General features: G+C 41.3%; 1 non-coding gene across 1 annotated transcript; it reads right to left on the reverse strand.

Moving 5' to 3' along the window:
• Window positions 1–415: 415 nt before the first annotated feature.
• On the reverse strand, window positions 416–521 carry LOC115063654. Its single transcript, XR_003843540.1, has one exon. It is a non-coding gene; the product is annotated as a U6 spliceosomal RNA (small nuclear RNA).
• Window positions 522–22,055: the final 21,534 nt, after the last annotated feature.

Below are 22,055 nucleotides of genomic sequence, written 5' to 3' on the forward strand. Positions count from 1 at the left end.
TGTGTGTGTGTGTGTGTGAGAGAGAGAGAGAGAGAGAGAGAGAGAGAGAGAGAGAGAGAGAGAGAGCGAGAGAGAGACTATTAATATTTGTTGACAGTTAAATTCATCTATCTGGCCTTTATAATCAGTGCTTCTCAACCACTGACCCCTTTTGGGGGTTGAATGACCCTTTCACAGGTGTCATCTAAGACCATCAGAAAATACAGATATTTATATTCACAATATGATAAATAACAGTAGCAAAATTACATGAAGTAGTAATGGGAATACTTTTGCAGTTGGGTGTCGCCACAACATGAGGAAATGTATCAAAGAGTCTCAGCATTAGGAAGGTTGAGAACCATTGCTTTATAATACATGATATAACTTCACAATTTGTCACAAATGAGTCTGAAGTCTTCGAAAACCTGAGAAGAAAAATACGGAATGCTTCATAAATGTTTGTGTCATCTTTGCAAAGGGGCCATGCTAATCTTTTCTGTATTGTTTCTAATCTGAAGCAAAGAACTTCACAGGAAGTTGAAAGGAGGGTGAAACATTCTGTCTTAATTACTTCTCTACTGCTGTGATAAAACACCATGAGCAATACAACTTATGAAAACAGTGCACATAAATGGGCTTAGAGTCCATGATATAGAGAGACTGAATGGTGACAGGTGGCTCACATCTTGATCTATAAGTAGGTAGAGAAGCTTACTGGGAAATTTGTGAGTCTTTTGAAACATCCCTTGTTCCTGATGACAAATGTCCTCCAACTAGACCACACCTTAAACTTCTTAAACAGTTATGCCAACTGGGGATCAAGTATTCAAACACATGAGTCTATAAGTGTCTTGTCATTCTCATTCAAACTACCACACACTAGTTTTCTGTCAATGTGACCCTAGTGTATCATCAGAGAAGAAGGAACTTCAATTTAAAAAAAAAAATATGTTCACCAGACTGACCAGTAGGCAAGTCTGTGGATATATTTTATTAATTAATAATTGAAATAGAAGAGCCTAGGTCACTCTGGATGGTATCACAAGAAGGAAGGTTGATCTCGATGCAATAAGAAAGCAGACTAAGCATGGCATGAGGAGCAAGCCAGTAAGCAGTGTTCCTCCATGTCCCAAGTTCCAGTTCCTTCCTCAGGGTTCCTGCTTGAAATCCTCTCCTTACTTTCCCTCAGGAGGGACTACAGCCTTGAAGTGAAAGGAACTCTTTCCTCTCCAAGTTGCTTCTGGTTATGGTACTTAACATGGACATAGAAACCTAACCAGAAAACTCTTGCAGAAAAGCTTTTTAACAATTCAACAAGTCCATGAAACTGGCCAGATCTATCCAATTCTAAAAATAAATAACATAACATCAAAAACTTCTGAAAGACAGGTTCAAACCAGCTGAGTACTGCAAGAAGTAGAGACCAATGAGCTGACTAAAAAAAGCAGAGATCAGCTGCCTGGAAGGGTCTCAGATCTACTGAGCTACCTGGAAATGACATTATACTTTATAGAATTGCTTGTAGGTTGTACAGTGCACTCCTGGTTTCCAGATTTCCTGAGCTGTCATCCACGCTGTGGCGGCTTTGTTGACACAGTTGTCTTTGAGTCATTTCTGCTTCTGTAAGTAACATCTCACCCACATTCCTGCAAGGAACCCTAGTAAAAGCCATTGGCTTACCGAGTTGGATTTGGCTGGTGTCCTACTTTGATTTGTCATGGGTAGGTAAGTAGACATAAGAATAGTGTCATGCTACCCATGCAGATCTAAACCTCTCATTAGTATTTCCCACACCTAGCCATGGAGTCAGTCTTGAAACTCTACTTGCTTTATACGTTAATATTATAGGAAAATAAACTTTCCATGTTCCAATCTCACAGATAGGCCTTTTCCAAAGTCTCTTCCTCTCATAAGGAAAGGTGGAGTTCAAACTCACAGTTCAGGCAGTCGTGCTCCTAAGAACCATCACTAATTCAATCCTTCAGAGAATACAATGCAGAACATATGAACAGACTACATCTATCAGAAATTTTAACATTGTTGTATTTTGTTATTTTATTTAGTTACTTTCATCACCCATTTGGATACATTGATACTGTATCTTTATTGCTGTATAATAAAGGGCCACAGATTTATTTCAAAAACTCTATACCTGCTTGCAATCTTGTAGGTTGGAAGTGTAGGCATCTTACCATGGATCATTCTCTACTCAGACTCTCAGAAGGCTGGCATGAATTATCTGGACTGTGATGCCCGAAGGCTCATGATCCTAAAACTCAAGAATTTTTAAGAATTCAGTTATTTTTCTTACAGCTAGCTACTCTGCTTGCATGCTGGGTACTGGTCAGGGGTTATTCTTAGTTCCCAAGCTTCTGTGTCTCCTACAAATCTGTGGATAAGACTGGAGGACTCTGTGTGTCTGTTTATGCCAGTACCATGCTGTTTTCATTACTATAGTTCTGAAATATAACTTAAATTTAAGGATGGTGTTACCTCCAGCTATGTTCTCATTGTTCAAGTTTGTGTTGGATTTCTTGGAACTCTGTGTTTCCATATGAATTTTAAAATAATTTTTCCAATTTCTGTGAAGAATTGTATTTGAATTTTGATACGAGTTGCACTAAATCTGTATGGTGACGTAGATGTGGGAAAGAGAAACACTTATTCTCTGTTGTTAAGGTTGCAAATTTATGCAGACACTGTGGAAATTAGTGTGAAAGTTTCTCAAAAAGCTAGGAATAGGTCTACCCATATACTCACTCATACGACTCAGAAATATGTCCAAAGGACTCTGTATCCTACTACACAGATATTTGCTCATCTGTGTTCATTGATGCTTTATTTATGGTAATCAGAAAGCAAAAGGGCCAACATGCCCATCAACTGAAGAACGGATAATGAAAATGTGTTACTTTACACAAAGGACTATTATTCAGCTTTGAGAAAAATGAAATTTTCAGGCAAATGAATGGAAATCATTCTGAGTGAGAAAAATAAATGTCCCATGTTTGTGATGTGTGGATGCTACATTTGAGAGTTCATTGGAAGGAATTTCCCTAGAGCAAAGGGACAACACTTCCAGATATGAGAGGCAATCCGATAAAAGTCCCATTGCCTGGAATGGGTTACCTCTTTTGTTGTTGTTAGTGGGTCTCCCAGAACCCTCCTAATTATTACAGGCTGTTACCATTTCTCTTGGTTTCCTTTCAGAAGTAGATGTTGGGATTCTATTGCTTAGGACAACACATACTCGAGCCATAGCACATTGAGAAATACAGATCTTCAAGCTGCATTCCTAGTGACTATCTTCCATAGTACCAGGCAGTTCTAAGCACACTACCAAAAAGAGTGCTCAGCCAATTCTCCCAGTTGTAAACTCTTCAAACTCCAATAATAACTATCCTGGAAGGATAAACCCACTTGTGTGGTAATAACGCAAATGTTAAATTAGTAGCTAACTACTTTGTGATTGGGGTTAAAGCCCACTCTGGAAGACAGAACTCACATCTGATATTTCTAAGTGGATCCAAAACTTATGACCGGCTATGTCTTAGGACTTAGGGAAGAATCTATTACTATTATTCTGCTAAGTGGACATAGTATTAAACTGCCCCCTTAGTTTTTATCTTTATTCCCATAGATTAATGTGTTGCTCAATCCTCATTAAACCAGCTTTATTTTTCAGCACTTAGCAACTAACACAAAACTGTTGCATGCAGAGAATAAAAGACCATACAATGCTCAACTCAAATTAGACATCTATATCACACCTTTTACCCTAGGATCAGAGATAATCTCAGAGAGGTAGACAGATCCTGAGAGCCAGAAGTAGTGGACATCTGTGACAAAACATTATTTGATGGACATGACAGGGCTATAACACTCATGAACTTATATAATCTATGACTGCATTTACAAGATCAAGTCTGCCAAAATTCCAGCATGGACAGGACAGAATACATAGAGGCTCATCCCTAAACATCTGATCATTTCTGGAAGGAGAAAGGGAAATACTTGGATGGCCGTAGCCCCTGAATGGCTCTCCACCCAGCAGTAGACAGTTATATACTTATGCACATGCAGACAGTACTTTCTGGACTCAGTGGAGCAAAAAGCTGAAGGTCAAAGACAAAAGTTGGTTTGGGAGAATAGGGGAGGAATGAGAGAGGAGGACATGGATAATGGCTTTGATCCAAGCACATTATATGCATGTGTGAAACTCTCAATTTAAAATTTGTTTTAAAACCATGATCACAATGCTACCTGACATTTTATAATTATAATTAACAATGAACATTTGCTAAAGACATGGTATCATTTGGTTGTCACGGCAACCTATTAGTATAGGTTTTGTCATTTCTTCTTCAGATGAGGAAATGACTGAGTAAAATTGCACAGTACAGCACTTGCCACAACAAAGAAAAACAAATATTCTTTCTACCTTTCATGTTATCACAAATTAATTTGTGTGAAGCACTTTATGAGGAAAATATAAAGGATATTATGCCTATTCTTGGAGAATTTATTTGTTGATGATACATTGAAACATGAAATCCCAAAATTAATTAGGTTTGCTTTGAATAATACCCTTCAGAAATGACTTTAGTAGGACAATAAGGTCCAAAGAAAACTTTGCTCTTGGAAGCCTAACCAAAAAGCCAAAATAGTATGGCCCACAGGCTAAGTCCAGTCTTTCATCTACTTTTGTCTTAAGAGCTAAAACTTGTTTATCCATTGTGTGCGTGTGTGTGTGTGTGTGTGTGTCTGAGAGAGAGAGAGAGAGAGAGAGAGAGAGAGAGAGAGAGAGAGAGAGAGATATTAGAAAAATTTAACAACATTTTGTTTCTCAAAAATGGACTGACAACATACTCATCCACATTTCTGACAGGCCACATCAGCATTAAATGTGCTGATAAAGTTATCACATCTACCCTCTTCTGTAAACAAGGTTTTGCCAACTTACGATCCATTCCACTTAAGCAGAAATAGAGAACGCAGAGGGTGAAAACTCGGCAATGGAGATGGAGGAGCAGAACCACAAGAACATAGTTTCCTAGCTATCAAAGAAGAGAAGCAACAAAGCTCCCCGGAGCTCTCAACACAGGCTTCTAAGGCCCAGGACACTTGCAGCACCTGAGATGGAAAGGCATGCTACAACTTGAAAGGCTTCCTTTTTATTACTTTATTAGTTGTTATTGAAGGAAAGGACCATTCTATACAAAGGCTTTCTTGGATGTAGACTGTGTTTCCATGCAGTGGAGACAAGGACAACAGTGACTTGGAGACTGAGCTATGGAGAACTCTCCACTCCGCAGTGCCCAAGAACTATGATTTGGAAGAAGAAAAGTCAGTTGTACTGGGTGTGGCTCCAGATTGGACTCTCTAACAAGATTTAGAACACAGTATTTGTTAGGGAGAAAACATTTTGAGGTATTGACATGGGAAGATCAAAAGACAAAAATCTAATTATGGAAATTATTACTGCTAAGAGCTCAGTCCCACTAAATCCCATGAGGCACAATGCATATTTTATCTCAGAATTCATCTACCGGGGTAAAGAATTATTCTCCAACTTTCTCTTTCCATGGATGAGAGTTGCACCTGAGGATAGCGACTACCCAACACTTCTGTGGGAAAAGCAAGCTTCTGAGGGCAGAGAAACCATCGAGAAACCCACAGGCACAACCAGAGTAGCGCATAAATACAGAGGAGATAAAACTGGAATATGAGAAGGGCACCAAGAATGACTACGAAATTGGATTTTCCTCCAATCTGGAGAACTGTGGTGTTGGAGAAGAGAACAAATTATTATGCTTTTACAATGTAGAAATTGAGCTGGGTGGTGATGGCACTGCCTTTAATCCCAGCATTTGAGGGGCAGAAATAGGTGGATTTCTATGACTTCTAGGCCTTAAGTCCAGCCTGGACTACAGAGTGAATTCCAGGACAGCCAAGGCTACACAGAGAAGCCCTGTCTTGAAAAACCTTCAAAATTTAGAAATTGTACTTCCATATTCCAGGGTATATCTGATATCTAGACATGGGTTTTAATTTCCCTCTAGGATAGAAGACTCCTCAGCTCCATGCACAAAGGTAAGTCTGACATCTACATTTCCATCCAAACACTAAACAATATACTTACTTCTCAGCAGTCCATGAAACACTCTTTAAAACTGAACACACACTAAGAGACAAGTGCATGTCTTTTTTTTAAAAAAAATTTCTATTGGTTCCTTATGAATTTCACATCATGTACCCCAATCCCACTCATTCTCCATCCCCTTACCTGCTGCGCTCTACCCTTACAAGTGCCCCACTGTAGTGTGTCACAGTGTGTCTCACAGTTTACCCTTCTGTCCACACTTCTTTGCTTGCAAATGTTTGTTGTAATGAGTCATTGGTCTGGTCCAGGGCCTCTGCTATGCTTCAATAGTAGGACCTGCTATGCTATCAATACAAGCACTGGAACTCACTGGAACTCCTCTCAGATATTCTGTTGTTGCCCTTTGCCATGGAAATCCTGAAGCTTTGGATCTGTAGGACTGGCCCATTTGTGCACTCTAGGAGTTCATTGATGGAGTAGATGTTGAGGTGGACCAATTCAAAGCCATAGATCTGAGCCTAGGAGGTATTTGAGCTGGTCAGCTTGCCAGCCTTTCTGTACCCACACCATCAGGACAAGCACTCCAACATTGTTCCAGACAGCCGGGGCATAGCCAGCCCTCCCACTCTCATGCCCTTGCAGTGGGCCGACTTTAGCATGACCAGCTCTAGTTTGCTACCCAGGTGAAGTTCAGGGTCCACTTCCCCAAGTGCTGAAGCAAAGGACTGGGAAAACTTCCTGAATGTTGTAGCTAGTGAAGGACAGGACTGCCTCTCCCATTCTTGTGACCCCAGGGTCAACTCTCCTGCCGGCCATAGGCGTTTAGAGAGACAAGAGGGTTCGGTAGGACATCATTTCCTAGCTCATGCTGCCTCAGGGCAGAGAAGTTGTGGGGGCCAGCTCCCCCATGCTCATACCCTCAGAGTTGCCTCATCTACAACTTTCACAACCAGGACTAGCTTCTGTACATCCTGAGAGAGGTGTGGGGCCACTCTCCCAAATGGCAAAGCTGGTAATGGCCATCACTCCTGTTCTCACTTTCAGAGCCAGCTGTCCCACAATGCCCAGATGAGAAGAGGAGCCAGTTCCACATAGCCTTCAGACATCTGGGTTGGCAGCCCAGACCAGGGAAGTCCTCCTGGCCTTTGGTGTAACAAACACCTGGGATCTAGACATGGCCCTGGGTGGCAGCACAGGCCAAGACCTCACCATGACCTTAGGTGGAATCACCAGCTATTTCTGGTTGGACTGTTTCTCACTACTCTCAAGTCTCAAGTTCTGCTTCTTTTCACTGTGCACACATCCTTCTGCTTCCTTTTCTCTTCCATCTTTCCACCACTTACTTGCCCATTTTACTGGTGGCCAGAGCCTCTAGGTGTCTGGGGCCATCTCAGGAGTGGTACCATGAGTAATGTGCTATGCCCCTGCAGTGTGGCAGTGGGAAGGGGTCACCTCATCTGTGGTCTGCTCTCCTGCACAGTCACTAGACTGATGGTAATATTGGGTTCCTGGCTGCTTGGAACCAGGTGGAGATGGTCTTGTCTTGGGTGTACATTCCCCATAATGCAAGTCTTAACCAATATAGAAAAGTTGAAACTATATCCTATATCCTACCGAACGACCTTGGATTAAAACTGGATATCAATAACAGTAGAGATGATGGAGAGTTCAGAAAGTCATGAGAATTAAATAACTCTCCATTGAATAAAAATTGGAGCGAGACAGAATCAAGGAGAAAATTAAAAACTTTTAGACTCAAAGGAAAATATAACTACAACATACCGAAATCTATGGGACACAATGAAGGTGGTTCTAAGGAGGAACATTGGTAACACTATGTGCCTGTATTAAAAATAACCAGGGATCTCATATTAATAACTTAATAATACACTTGAAAGGTTTAAAAAGCAAGAAGAAAGGATACCCAAAAAGAGTAGATGGGAAGAAATACTCGTCAGGCTTAAATTAATGAAACAAACAAATTAAATTAAATTAATGAAACAAACAAAAAAATTACAATGAATCACTAGAACAAAGAGTTGGGTATTGAAAATAACAAAATACACAAATTTTAGGCTAATAAAATTAAAGAAAATCAAAATTAATAAAATTAGAAATGGAAAGAAAGATATTACAAGAGACAGGAAGGAAATTCATAAAGATATATTTTTTAAAAATCTGTATTTTACCAAGCTGTAAAACCTTAAAGAAATGGGTAAATTTTTGATACATAGGACCCATAATTCCTAGTGAAATAAAATTAGTAAATAAAACTCTCCCAATTGAAAAAAAAAAAAGCCCACGGATAGAGATGGATTCTGCTAGACCTTCAAAGAACAACTAACACCAGTACTCCTTAAATTATTTTACAAAACAGAACCTGAAGGAATATTACCTACATCTTTTTACAAAACAGCTATTACCTTGATACCAAAGCCACAGAGTCTCAAAATAAAATTATAGAATAATATTCCTTGTGATTATAGATTTCTTATGATTATAGACTTCAATAAAATACTTACAAACTGAATATATCAAAAAAAACATTCACCAAAATTAAGTTGACTTCATCTTAGGGATGAAGGTATGGTAATGTTGTGGATAGACCTGGGGCTAACTATATTTGATCTTAATTCTGTTCTCCTGTGAGTGGTTGTGAGCAAGGAATGAGTCAGCACTCAGGTGATTTTTCTATAAACCTGCTTCCCACTTTAATTTGTAAAATAAAGGAGAGCTGATGATTGGGCATATAAAAGGGAAGGTGGAGAAGAAAGTGGGGGGAGAAGAAGGAGAAAATGGAAGAGGGAGAAGATGCAGAGGAGGAGGAAGAAGAAAAGCAGAGCAGAAGCACATGGCCTGGAGAAACTGCAAGTTCTAAGGGGTCTCATAGATGTGGATGATGGTAGTGTAGTGGTAGATCTGCTGGCACACAGCATGTATTCATATTAATTATGTTATGTTTTCATTGCCAGGGCATATTTGTGATGAAGATTTAACACAAAAATGGTAAACTGTACATAAATTAATAAATGTAATTTTGAATAATAAAAGGACTTCTGGAAGTATCAACATCCCTGATTTGAAGTCATATTCAGAGCTATAAAAATACAAATGGCAAGATACTAGCATACAACTAGACACATTAATCAACAAAACAACGTTGAAGTCCAGGGTAGAATTTATTCCCATACATCTTCAGACAACTAATTTTTGGCAAAGAAACCAAATATTTATGCTGGAGAAAAGACACCATCTTCAACAAATTTCTATTTGTTGCAGATGAATGCAAATAGATCTAAATCTATCACCCTGCACACAACTCAATTTCAGATGAATAAAGGATCTCACAATAAGGCCAGATAACCCAAATTTGATAGAAGAAAAAGAAGAGAATACAACAGAACTTGTTGGTACAGTAAAGGACTTTCTGAACAGGACCCTGATAGCTCAGGCATTAAGACCTATGGGAAGGTTCTGTGTGGCAGAGGACACCATTGTTTGAGCAAAGCAACAGCCTACAGAATGGGGAAAAATTCCAGTTATACATCTAATATATGATTAGTATTTAGAATATACAAAACAATAAATAACCCGAAAATCAAGAAAACAATTTTAAAAAGTAAAAGTAGGTATAGAACTAAACAGAGGTCTCAACATAAGTAGATGAAAAACACTTAAAATTGTTTAACAATCCTAGCCATGGAAATGGACATTAACACTGCTTTGGGATTTCATCTTATCACAACCAGAATGGTCAACACTAATAAAGCAAGTGACAGCAGATGCTGGCCAGGAGAACACTTAATCATTGATGATGGGAGTGAAAACTGGTACAGCCACTCTGAACATCAGTGTGGAGGTGCCTCAGAAAGCAGAGTATATGTCTACCACAAGATCCAGCTATATGACTTTGGAGTATATATTTATATACTGTAATGTATCAGCCAAACAAACCCTTTCCTCCCCTAGGTCGCTTTGGTCTGTACTTCATAACAGAAGCAGATACCAAAGTAGGACAAATATCTTTCGTTATCTATCGTCTGGTAGGGATTATATTGCAGGAAATGTAAAAGTCAATAGAAGTCCTGAATACTCCAAAGTAAGTTGCTTTCATCCAATGAACATTGATCACCAAAACCTATACAAGCCAATCCACCCTAGAAATGTCCTTCTACTTGTGAAGATTTTTAGCAAATAGGACTCAACACAGAGATACAAAGGCAGGGGTCATAACATATGGCATACTCTAGCAACAGCACCCCCCGCCCCAGAGGTGACTGACTTATAACTCCTGTTTATTTTCATTTACAAGTTTTTAATACTGATGTTTGTGCTTCCAGCTGAGATGGAATCAAGCCAGATATCCAGGTTTCTAATGGAAGAAACAGTCCCAAAATGGGTCATGAGCAATCGGGCCCATTAATCATCCCGAGTCCACTAGCTAAGCATGCTGGGTGCCAAGAAAGCCATGGGGCTTTGTCTCAAAGACAATATGCTTTTCTAAATTTAATTCTCCTTGTGGAAGTTTAACATTTGAGCTCACTAATATTTTTCATTTGTTTGCAAAATGGGAGCAGGGCAAAGCAGAATAGCGCCCATCCAAAAGTGGCAAGAAACATTAATCATAGACTCACCAGCACGTGTAGGCTGTTGTGCCCTACTCGTTGACCTTCACGTACTCACAGCAGTCACGGATCTGTCTTAGCAATCTCAAACTCATTGTGAATGGAATTGTGTGTTAGGGGCCTGCCCACAGTTCCATGTTACAGTCATGGGTGTTATCATTGACTTTCTAAACTAGGGTTAAAACTCTAAGCGCTTCATCTCATCTCCTTGGCATAGTCACTAAAGCAAGCAGTGCCAGCTCTTCCTCTAAAACATGTCCAGACTGTATCCTTCTCCCAGCACTGGAAGGACAGGGCCTGGGTAGAGCACAGCATCTGACTTTTGCTTAGGATGGGTGCCATTCTTCCCCATCAGCGATAGAACACTGAAGGTTCTACTTAGAAGCAGGGTTTGGATGGGATTGTTTGCATATGTAGCAAGTATATTCAGATATTCTGGTGTTTCTGGTCATCTTATTTTGACTTCTGCAACCACCTCTTGCTTGCATTTTTATTCACTCTTGGGCACCTCAAACCCATTCTCATATAGAGTAGCAGAATGATTCTCTTAGAGAATAAATCAAATTTTGTTACTCATCTTCTTGAATCTCTGTAGTGATCCCTCTACATTGAGGAGAGGAGGGAGGGGAAACTGCAGTCACAATTAAATGTAATTCATTAATAAAAAATAGAACATTCTTTGATGCTTCATTTATTTATTATTGCAAACATACCAAACTATCTCAAAGCTTAGTACTGAAAACAACAAAAGTATGATTTTCCATGACAATCTAGTAGGACTCAGCTGGCCAGCTCTTCTGCCCCATTTGGCTGAGCGCATCATAGGACTGCATTCAGTTATAGGACTTCATTTGGTTGCAAACCCAGCTGGGTCAGGGATGTGCACCGTGCCACTTATGTGTCATTTGTATTTGGAGTGGCTGCCTAGGCATTCCCTCTCCACATGACCTCCTAGCATTTCAAGGTCAAGTTTAAGTTTCCCTTTTGGGGAGTGGGCTAGAAACTGAAGTATCAATGAAACAGAAAGGGAAACTGCTATGTATGACCATGCCAGAACATAATACATGCCTACCATATCTTATTGATCAAATCAACTCACAAGGTCAACCAGAAATGAAGCAAAACAATCTCTCAGTTTCTCTTTCCCTCTCTATCTCTGCCCTCCCCACCCTCTCACATCCCTCCCCACCTCCTCTTTCTTTCACTCTCCCCTCCCTTCTTCTTTTTTCTGGTTCTAATGACATGAGCAGCTTGCTTTGCCACACATTCCCCATCATGATGCCATGCCTGAAGCAGGAGAATGTCTAGATGTGAGCAGACTGAAAAGGATGCAGGGTGAAGGTAGAAGCAGCAGAGGCTACGTTATACCATCTTTGAGACTTGGCATTTTTGTCCCAGCCCAGGCCAAGAAATGGAGCTGAATAATCAGAAACTTGAAAACTGCTGACCATGTGTGACAGCAGTACAACACTGAAGCCAGACGATAGCAGAACTGCAAGCAACAGCATGGATTCTGGAGTCATCACCTGGAGCAGGGGAATTCAGGAAAAAGAATCTATCACAATACCTGCACTGGTCTTTGTGTGATCAAGAAATGAAATTCTTCCATCATTCCCCTTGATTACGGGAGGGAAATTAATGTAAAGGAAGGGATCTTTGGGCAACAATCTTCAGAATTGATCTCCATATGCTATAATCCTACAATTTAGTGTGAAACCAATCTGCCTCTTATTCACTCTGTTCTGGATATACTGGGCATAACTGCCATTTTAAAGGCAGTTGTTGAGATAGAGTTTATTAGCCTTCCCCTCCCCAATACCCTTCTGCTCAGAACTGATTGGCAGCTAGTTTTGTAGGTTTCTTGACTAAATGATGGATTTGCCAGACTTTCTAGAAATCATTTATAATCACATGATTCTTTTCTGAGCAATGGGATATCATGGGAAGTGCCCAGTGAAAGCTTTAATGAGACTTCCTTAACAAACAGCAGCTGAACACGACGGAGACAGGGCCAAGGGAACTGGGAGTTTAAGGCCAGTCTAGATGACAAAGCAATACCTGTTCTAAAGAGGACTAGAGGTTTAGTTCAGTGAACAAGTACTTGTGTATCATGCACACAGCCTTGGGTTTTATCACCAATATTATATTACACACACACACACACACACACACACACACACACACACACATCCCTGAAGACATCTGCCTTGATCATTCTCTTTCTCTGCCTTATAATTATTCTTGTACTGGTTGAACCATGGTGCATTGTGGGTCTCTGGGAATGGCATATTCACAGACAATGACCGGAAGATGACTGATAATCTTCCTAAGCCACTCTCACTGAGTTTTCCATTCTTTAGGGCCAACCCCAATTTTTACTGATGAGCATCTCTAGTCAAAGTTTGAACAAGAGCCTGAGGTAGGAGAATGGCCAGATATGAGCAGAGTAAAAAGGATAAGGGAGGGATGGTGGCAGAGATTTCAGAGGCCACATTATAGCATCTTCTAGGCTTGGCTTTTTTTTTTAATCAAAATAAAATGGTAAGGAGAAGCAAAGTTTGGGGGATTGAGTAAGACCGTGTCTTTGTTAGAAACATGGGCTCTTTTGCAGCATCGGGTAAGGAGCTGTTAGTATGCATGGTCTCCATTGCTCTACTATCCCATCTTCCTAGATCACAGTCTCTGGGTTCTCCAGGTTCCAATGCCCACTCCAGGCTGAGAATTGCTGCATTAGGGGGGTTCATGTCAGGTACAATGCAGTTGTCATGTGGAATAACCCCTCTCCACTTCTGACCTTCCTTTTCATTTCCATTCTCCCTGAAAAAAATAAAAGCCTCCAGATCCATCCTCTAGGCTGGATTCAGCATCTCCCACAGAGTCTTCTGCAGCCAGGCTTTGGGAGTGATGCCCTTTTCTGCTTCCAAAGAACATTTCTTTCAACCTTGTATTAGAGCATTTGCTGTATTGTTTCCTAACTGTTTCAAATTCAAAAATAAATGCCAACATTTTCAAATATAAAAAGATCATTTTAAAAACAAAAAATTAAATGTCTATTTTTCAACACTCTGGAGTAATTAAAAAAATAAAAACTTTATCCTATCCAAAATGAGATAACAATAGATGCCAAAAATGAACACATTTTCATTGATTGTAAGCCACAGTTTCAGTTCTTTGTTCAATCTGAATGAGTCTTAATCAATGGCCTGTTTCCTGTTTTTATAGTATCAAAATTAATAGTGTCTAATAATAATGTTGAACCTTTTAATATAAAGTACAGAAAGAGACAAGGAAGGAGGAAATCTGGAATAAGGATGGAAAGTGTAGCTGTGGGGAAACGGGAGTCTCATTTGTGCAGGATGGATACCTGAGAAGGTGGAATTTGAAGACAGTCAGCAAACGAGCGTAGTCATGGGCCATGAAGCAGTGTGGTGAGAGCTTTCCAGGTAATGAAAGAGCGAAGACAAAAGCCCAAGGCCACGGACAGTAGTGTCTCGTTGATCAACCTAGAATAACTCAAGGCAGATACTAGGATAAGGAAAATAAGTGGAACAGGAAAGACTCTAGTAAAAGCAGAAAAATGGGAACTTAGAAGCAAAGTACAGACTTACAACCCCCCTGGTGACTTCGTGCTTCCAACTTGTTCTTAAAAAAAAATACCACAAAATGGAAGAGTCAAGATGAAGAGAATGAAATTTTTGAAAGACAGCAAAGAAAGCCAAGATTAGAATCAAGGCTTAAGTAGAGGAGGAAGAATGGGTCATAGAAGAGGAGACATCTGTAAAGAAGAAAAACAAGAAGCATGAAAAGAAACACATTAAGGAAGAGAGTTACTTTCTGAGGAAGAACCCAGTACCATTCCGTTAGTTCCTTATCACAGGAAAAGAAAAACAGCAATAAGGTCAGATGGACAGGAATCATAAATCTGTCATGTGGACACATCATGCTTTAAGGTGAAGCTGGGAACATACCAGAAATATTCTAAAATCATCCAGGGAGCTTGACTCTAACAATGATTATCTATAGACTTTCAAATATTTCTTGCCTTGGTGTCAGCTGCTAGCCTTATAGTTATTGGTACACAAGTCAAAATATTTTCTTTTTTATTAAAAAGACATTCTCTGATAAGTGCCCATAAACAGTTATGTATTGAGACCTCTTGTTAATTCACCATATACTTTTAGAAAATCAAGATTTCAGAACATTTTAAATTCATGCCCATGCTGACTTCCTATGGCTTATGGAAAGAGGAAAGGATGTAGTAGAGAAGTCTAAGTTAAAACATTTTACCAACTTTACAAACTAAGTTGCTGTATCCTAGATCTTTTCATAGCTACTGGGGCTGCAGATAAACTAAATACAGTCCTTTCTCTCAAGGATTTCTGAACTATCAAGGCAACTAGAAAAATAACCACAACATAATACTACAATGGGGGGGTGGGGGTCACAGAAATGTGGTGGGATGTACTGGCCATACAAGAAGGATGCAGCTGCTGTGTTCAGTGAGACTTTAGTGAAGGTCTAGTTTAAACTTCATTCTCTTGAAGGACTCCTTTAGCAACTGGGATGAACTCTTGCAGGAAGAAGAAAATGTATCCTGTTGTTGTCAGATACTAGGTTTGTTTAAATATAATCTCTGATTCCCAAAGTACTTTAGCTTGGAAGTGATTCACGGGACATTTTAAAGAAATAAAATAAAAGGATATCCCCCCAAGGAGGCATGTTTTAGTTAGGGTTCTTGTTGAAACATGATCAAAAGAAAGACTGCTGAAGTAGAACAAGGAAGAAAAGACAAATTGTTAGATATCAATTTATTGACTTAGGAATTTGCTTAAGGCACTGCTTGTACTGCCTATTTGCCAAGCACGACTTAACTTGTTACCTGGAACAGAGTGACCTGGGGAAACAGCTGAAATAATGGGCTGTTGCCCTTAACAACCTGTGGACTGCCAAGAAGGCTTCTGTAAACTCTCGCTTGCTTGCCTGCCCTGCCTCATGGTTTTAAAGTAGGAAATGAAAGAGTGTAAGGTCCACCAGTGGTATTTCTTCCCTTCCTCTCTCATTGGTGCCAGAGTGCTTATTCCAGAAAGAATCTGCAACACTATGGGGAAGTACCATGACCAAAAGCAACACAGGAGGGAAGGGGTTTAGTTGACTTATCCTGAATCACAGTCCACTGAGGAAAACCAAGGCAGGAACTCAGACTGAATAGGAACCTAGAGGCAGGAGCTGATACAAAGGCCACAGAGGGGTTCTGATTATTTGCTTGTCTCTCATGGATTGCTCAATCTGATTTCTCATGGAACCTAACCACAAATCTACAGTGACACCAACCAAAATAGGCTGAGCCCTCCCACATCAGCCACGAGTTGAGAAAATGCTCTACTGGCTTGCCAACCACTGGATCTCACAGAAACATTTTCTCCTCTCAGTCCTTAGTCCTCTCTGATGGCTATAGCTTGTGTCAAGTTGGCATAAAACTAGCCAGTCAAGGGCTCTACCATGAAAGTTATGTATTTTAGAATAGTTATTTTCAAAGCGATAATGGAGTTTAGGAATTTATCACAATGGTCAATGACCATCTGCATTTTTGTTCTCTCTCTTAGTTTGACCCATCACTCCTAACAGCTCTACACCTCATATCCTCTCCAAATCCAGACAAGAGTAAGAATCCCTTTTCATAGACCGAGAATCATTATATCCTCACTCCTAACATCAAGCGTTGATCCCTACATCAGGTATCAATGGCAGGTTTAACCTTACCATAACTTCACGAAGTGAGAGTTGAGGGTAGTAGTTTTTCTGAAGGGAGAGGTTACAGTTAAAAGAAACAGCAGTGGATGCCCATGTTGGAGCAAGAAAAAAAAAAAAAGATGTCAAGTAAACGTTCTTGTAACATGAGACTCCAACTGATAATCATATGGTGAACTCGAGTGGCCCATGTCTCTATTCTACATGACGGATGTAACCTTAGCTGTTGTATCCTTGCGTTTCGCACATCTCCCTTGCCTCCCACGTGTATGTGAAAAGCCACATGCTTGTAACACCTCTAACTCAAATGAAGTCCTCGCTCCCAGTGCAAAGGTATTTCCATGGAGTCTTAAAGAGGAAGTTCCATAGAGAGGATTCTATGGGGATAGAGACCTTTGAAAGAATTGGTACTTGTTCTTTATAAAAGAGAGACTAAAGCTTCATCTCGGTCATGTGAGAACAAATCCAGAAGGCAACCAGTGGCGACGTCAACATGGCAAGAAGAACCTTCTGTAGATTACAGCCATGTGAAGTTATGTGAAGTCTAAGTTTTTTTCCACACAATTTCCAAGTGGACAAGGAAACTCAATTCTATGTTCGTTCCCGGTTAAAGACATTTTTGAGACCTGTTTTGTCTAACACAGAAACTATCAGACACTTGTGGCTTTTCTCCATTTCAAATGGAGCCGAACCAGATTTTAGAGACATCAAACAAAAAATTCATCATATTTTCTTCATTGGATGTTGAAATGTTAATTTTTAATATTTTATGTTAAACAATGTATAGTACTAAGGTCAATCCTACCCTTTTCTTTTTTTTTAAGTGTGCCTATCAAAATATTTTAGATTGCATGTATAAGGTCTTTATTAGATTGTACTGCTGCTGATTGGTGTTCGTTTTTAAGTTTTGTGCTGGGTGTGGGAATATGTCCAGGAGGATGTGTGCACTTGTGTATGTTGGTGAACATGGAATCCAGAGATTGACATCAGATTTCTTCTTCAATTACTCTCCATTTCATTTTGTGAGGCAGCGTGTCTCGGTGAACCTGGAGCTCACTGGGTGAGTGTCCCTTGTCTTCCAAGCAGCCTGGTGACACTTTTACCCTGGCCCCATTCATCTGGTGTTTCTCAAGGTTTGGTCTCTTCTGACCATATTCCGACCACCCAAACCCTATTTCTAGGTAGGGCCTTTCCAAGCTGTGCACACACTCCACACCAGCATCCCATAACTGATGGACAGGAATGCCATCAGTCTTCAGCGAAAATAAGATTCTGTGCTCTGGATGAGGGCTGTTTGAATGGCGAGAATATGGGATGGGACACAATAAAGTAGTCAGGTCCCACTACCATTTTTGTTTTAAAATTGGTGTCTTGGCTTTTTTTGTTAGTATGACCAAATGCCTGAATCTGAGTGATTTAAAAAATAGAAGTTTATATAAATCACAGTTATGAAGGTCCAAAAACATAGTGTTCAGCCTCTGCAGAGGCGCATGGCAATTCAGCTCCTAGTGGGAAAACAGAAAGGGAAAGTGGACCAGTGGAACATAGTGCACATGCTAGTCAATGCACAGGACAGTGAGAATTATGCACAGCATAATTCCCTTATGGAAAATGCAGCAATCCCTTCATGGGCATGAATATCTCATGATATCAAATTCTTCTTAGGTTTCCACCACCTCTCACCACCATACCAATTGTGAGCAAGTCTCAGCATGAGTTGGAGTGAAAACAAAATTTATCAAAATCATAGCAGAGGGTCTGAAGAAATGGCTGTGGTTCGGAGTGCTTGTTCAGAAACCATGACGACCCCAGCTTGGATCCTAGCACTCACATGAAGTCAGACATGGTTTCCTCCACACATGGAGCCCCGGGACTTGCAAGGGGACAAAGACAAGAGGATTGCTATGGTTGGAAGCCAGCAAGCCTGGCTGAAAAACATGGCTTCCGGTTCAGAGAGAAACCCTGACTTAAATAAATAAAGCCTAGAGCAGTGGTTGTTAACCTGTGGATTGCGATTCCATTGAGGATGAAGTATCCTTTTACGTCGGTCACCTAAGACCACCCAGAAAGCACAAATATTTACATTATAGTTTGTGACAGTAACAAAATTATAGTTATGAAGTCATAACATAATTTTATGGTTGGGAGTCACCACAAAATGAGGAACTATATTTAAAGGGTCATAGCATTAGGAAGGTTGGGAACCACTGATACAGGAGGATGCCTGGTGGCCAATCTGGCATGTCATTGGTGGAGACAGAATGACATGGTTCCTACCCCTGGAATAGGGCTAGTGGCCAAGGGCCTGCATGAGTGTTGATGGCTGCCATGGCACAAGGCTTGTTTCTATAATAATGTACATATTTTACATTCTTCCTTTAAGGAATGTCCTTCCTGTTAAGGCTAATGACTCCATGATAATCAGAGATAGCACAACTTGTCAGAAAGATACTAAGGAAGGAGATAGAAAGATTCAGGGAGCAGTAATCACAGAAAGCTAGTCCAAGCCAAGGCTGGCCCATGGCACATGATATCTTCCTCTGGATTGTGTTCACCCACACATAATATACCACCTCCTGCAACACATATATGCCCGTAGCGGAGAGACTGAGAAATGCAGCTTTATGAACTAACATTTACTGAGGTTGACTGTGTATCCTCACAATATCCCTTGTGGTAGACACTATTATTGACTCCATTTTACAAGAAACTGAAGCCCAGCAAGGTTTACTAGCTAGTTCAAGGCCATACTGCTGTAATCAGAATGAGTCAACTGTCAAGGGCAGTGGCTTTAAACATTGTATACATTGTCTTGCATCAAGTCCAGCTAGTATCTCAGCTAACAACTGACTGCTATTGAGTATTTACATACTAGCAGTCCCTGGCTTCCATAACAACCACCTGGTATGCTTAAAAACACACTCCTACCTGGGTATCACCAACTATAGATCTCAGTTTCATTAATTCCACACATTATCTTGGTTTACATAGAAGCTCCCAGGACTTTCAAAACAACTCCCACTTGACAGATGAAGACAAGCCTGGGAAACACGTGGACAAGCTGGCAACAGTTAAACTCAGGCTTTGTGGGTGGAGCCAGGGCTTCTTCCACCTCAACATTCAGGAGCTCCGTTCAAAAGGCAGATTCTGAAACAGTCCTTCTGGCTGGACCGGCTCTTTTGCAGTCTCCCAGAAAAAGGTGATGTCATCAGTCTGTGAACCAGACTGAGCAGTGTTTCACCTAGATACCCTGAACCAGGTGAGGTTCGACCCTGAATGACTTGCAGCTTTTGTGGCTGCTTTAATAGGGCTGGGCAATTTATTTCTGCGGTGTGTCCACCTGGATTAGGGAATCCTGGAGCATCCAGGCTTCACGCCCTTGACATCCTTCAGGCTCCATGTTAGAACAAATGCCTTGGGTTGAGGATAAATGCTTTGTAGCAATCGGAGCTCTAGAGACCTGGCGGAAGAATAATATCCAAAGCTGAAAGAAAACGGGCACAGGCTAAACCCACAGTCAGAGTCCAGAAACAGAAATCCCTAATGCTTTGACTCTCCTTCAGCCTAGCACTTTGCTCTCCCTTTAAGCTTTGTCTTGGAGATGGAGGTGGTAGGAGTTACCCTTTCCAATTCCTGTTTGAGCTGCCAGTCTGGTGCTGGTACGGGTACAAAAAGCCTTGCCCTGTCACCTAGGTGCAGCTTTCTTGATCTTGCAGGAGAGCTGGATAGGGATTCTAAGCTTTCATGTACACATCTTTACTAAGGCTTGGACTCAACAGGGCTCCCCTGGCTGTCTTCCTTTAAATTGGATGTTGTGGCATGTGCACGGTGTCAACACTCGGTCCTTATCCTGTCTTGACTAGGCCCGGGATGAACCCAGTTCCCATCCTCTGTGCCATGTAGACCACATGGACTCAGAGTTCACCTTCTTTGTTCTACTTTGATCTTGCCGATTTCACCTGCCCTGTTCCTCTTTCCCTGCCTTCTAACAGCCTCCAGCAGGAAGGGACCAGTGGATGCCTATGCAGAAGCCCAAGCCTCTTCTTTCCCTGGAAACATTCACTACACTCTGCTTCCTTCCTAACAGACACAATGGCGTCTTACCAGTACTGAGAACAGAAACTGAAGCCTAATTTTTATGGACTCTTGAGATTTATCTTTAGATACGTATCTGTTCTCTCAGAGAAATTGAGCCCTCTTAAGACTGCCTCCAGCTCACAGACCCAACCTCCCCAGCCAGGTTCCGGCCCATCAAATTGGGAAATGAGGTGATCCATCAGCGGCATCTCCCAGGAGTGTTTCTGGCTGGGAGCGCCAGGCAGGAGGCGTGCCCCATCTGTGCGCTTTGGCAAAGTCACCCGGGAATAACAGGGAGATAGCTGCGGGGCTCAGGACCTCCGGGTGACCTGCCTTGGTGTGCTTAGATTGCTGCGGTTTACTTGATCTGGGATCCAAAAGCAGCGGTTTGGCTTCGGTTGGGACAGGCGGGCTTTGGGCAGCTAACTACCAAGCACCCACAGAGGAGGCTTTTCACCAGAAAGGTGACCAGTCCGGAAAATCCTCCTGGGTAAGAAAATAGATTTGGGCCTGGAGGGTACACTGGAAGGTACTCATTCTGGACTGGAGGTCTGAAGAAAATCTCTGACAGACTTATTTCTCCTGGCAGAGGCTTCGGGAATCTCTGGGGGAAGGCTTAAGAAGTTATTAACTTTGCTTTTACATTAAGGGAAAAAAAAAATCAAACAAGCAGTAAACGTATAAGGAAAACCAAATCCAAATGCGATGTTTTCATAGCCATGTCTACACATTTATATATAAAATTTCAAGGATGTGTGGAGAATGATTCCCTGGTGTACAGGAAGCACGAGAACCCGGAGTTCTGATCTGCTCTACCCAGTGGAGAGGGGCAGGTCCAGATGGACAGTTTGCTTTTTGTCAGGTCAGCAGCTGCCAGGTCCTGCAGTAGTGCAGGGAGGCACATCCCAGAGGACTGTGTTGAGACCCGCCTCTTGGAGCCCTCTAGGCACTGCTGCCTGCCTCTGAGCTACAGAGCTGCCTTTGAGCTGAAGAGTTTTTGATCAAAGGCAAGTCCCAGGTTTGTCCCTGGATACACTACTCCTTAAAGTGAAAGACTGGATTTTTTTTTTTTTTTTTAAATTGGAATGCCTTCCATCCCACCTCCTTCCCCCAGATTTCCAGAAAAGAAGGGGTGAAGCAGAACAAAACCTAACCTCGGGCCACCTGACTCTGAGCCCCCACCCCCACCCTGACTACCAGCCTGCTTGTATTTGTAGGCCCTCTCTGCTTTCTAGAGCGAGCAGGAGCCATTGTCTGGTTTGAAAGCCTTCCTTGGAGCCCAGAGTGCTAAAAACAAACAAACAAAATAATAATCCAAGCACCACCAGCATCTCACGCGCCCCTGGCATTGGAGTCCCTACCTGGAGCTGGATGGCACTTGGGACAGTTTCCTTGAGGTGAGGACTCTGGGCTAGTGGTTTGGGGTGGGCAAGGAAAGGAGAATTGAAATCTTTGCAACTTGATCTCTCTCTCTCTCTCTCTCTCTCTCTCTCTCTCTCTCTCTCTCTCTCTCTCTCTCT

Source organism: Mus pahari, chromosome 3 (assembly GCF_900095145.1).
Source record: "Mus pahari chromosome 3, PAHARI_EIJ_v1.1, whole genome shotgun sequence".
NCBI lineage: Eukaryota > Metazoa > Chordata > Mammalia > Rodentia > Muridae > Mus > Mus pahari.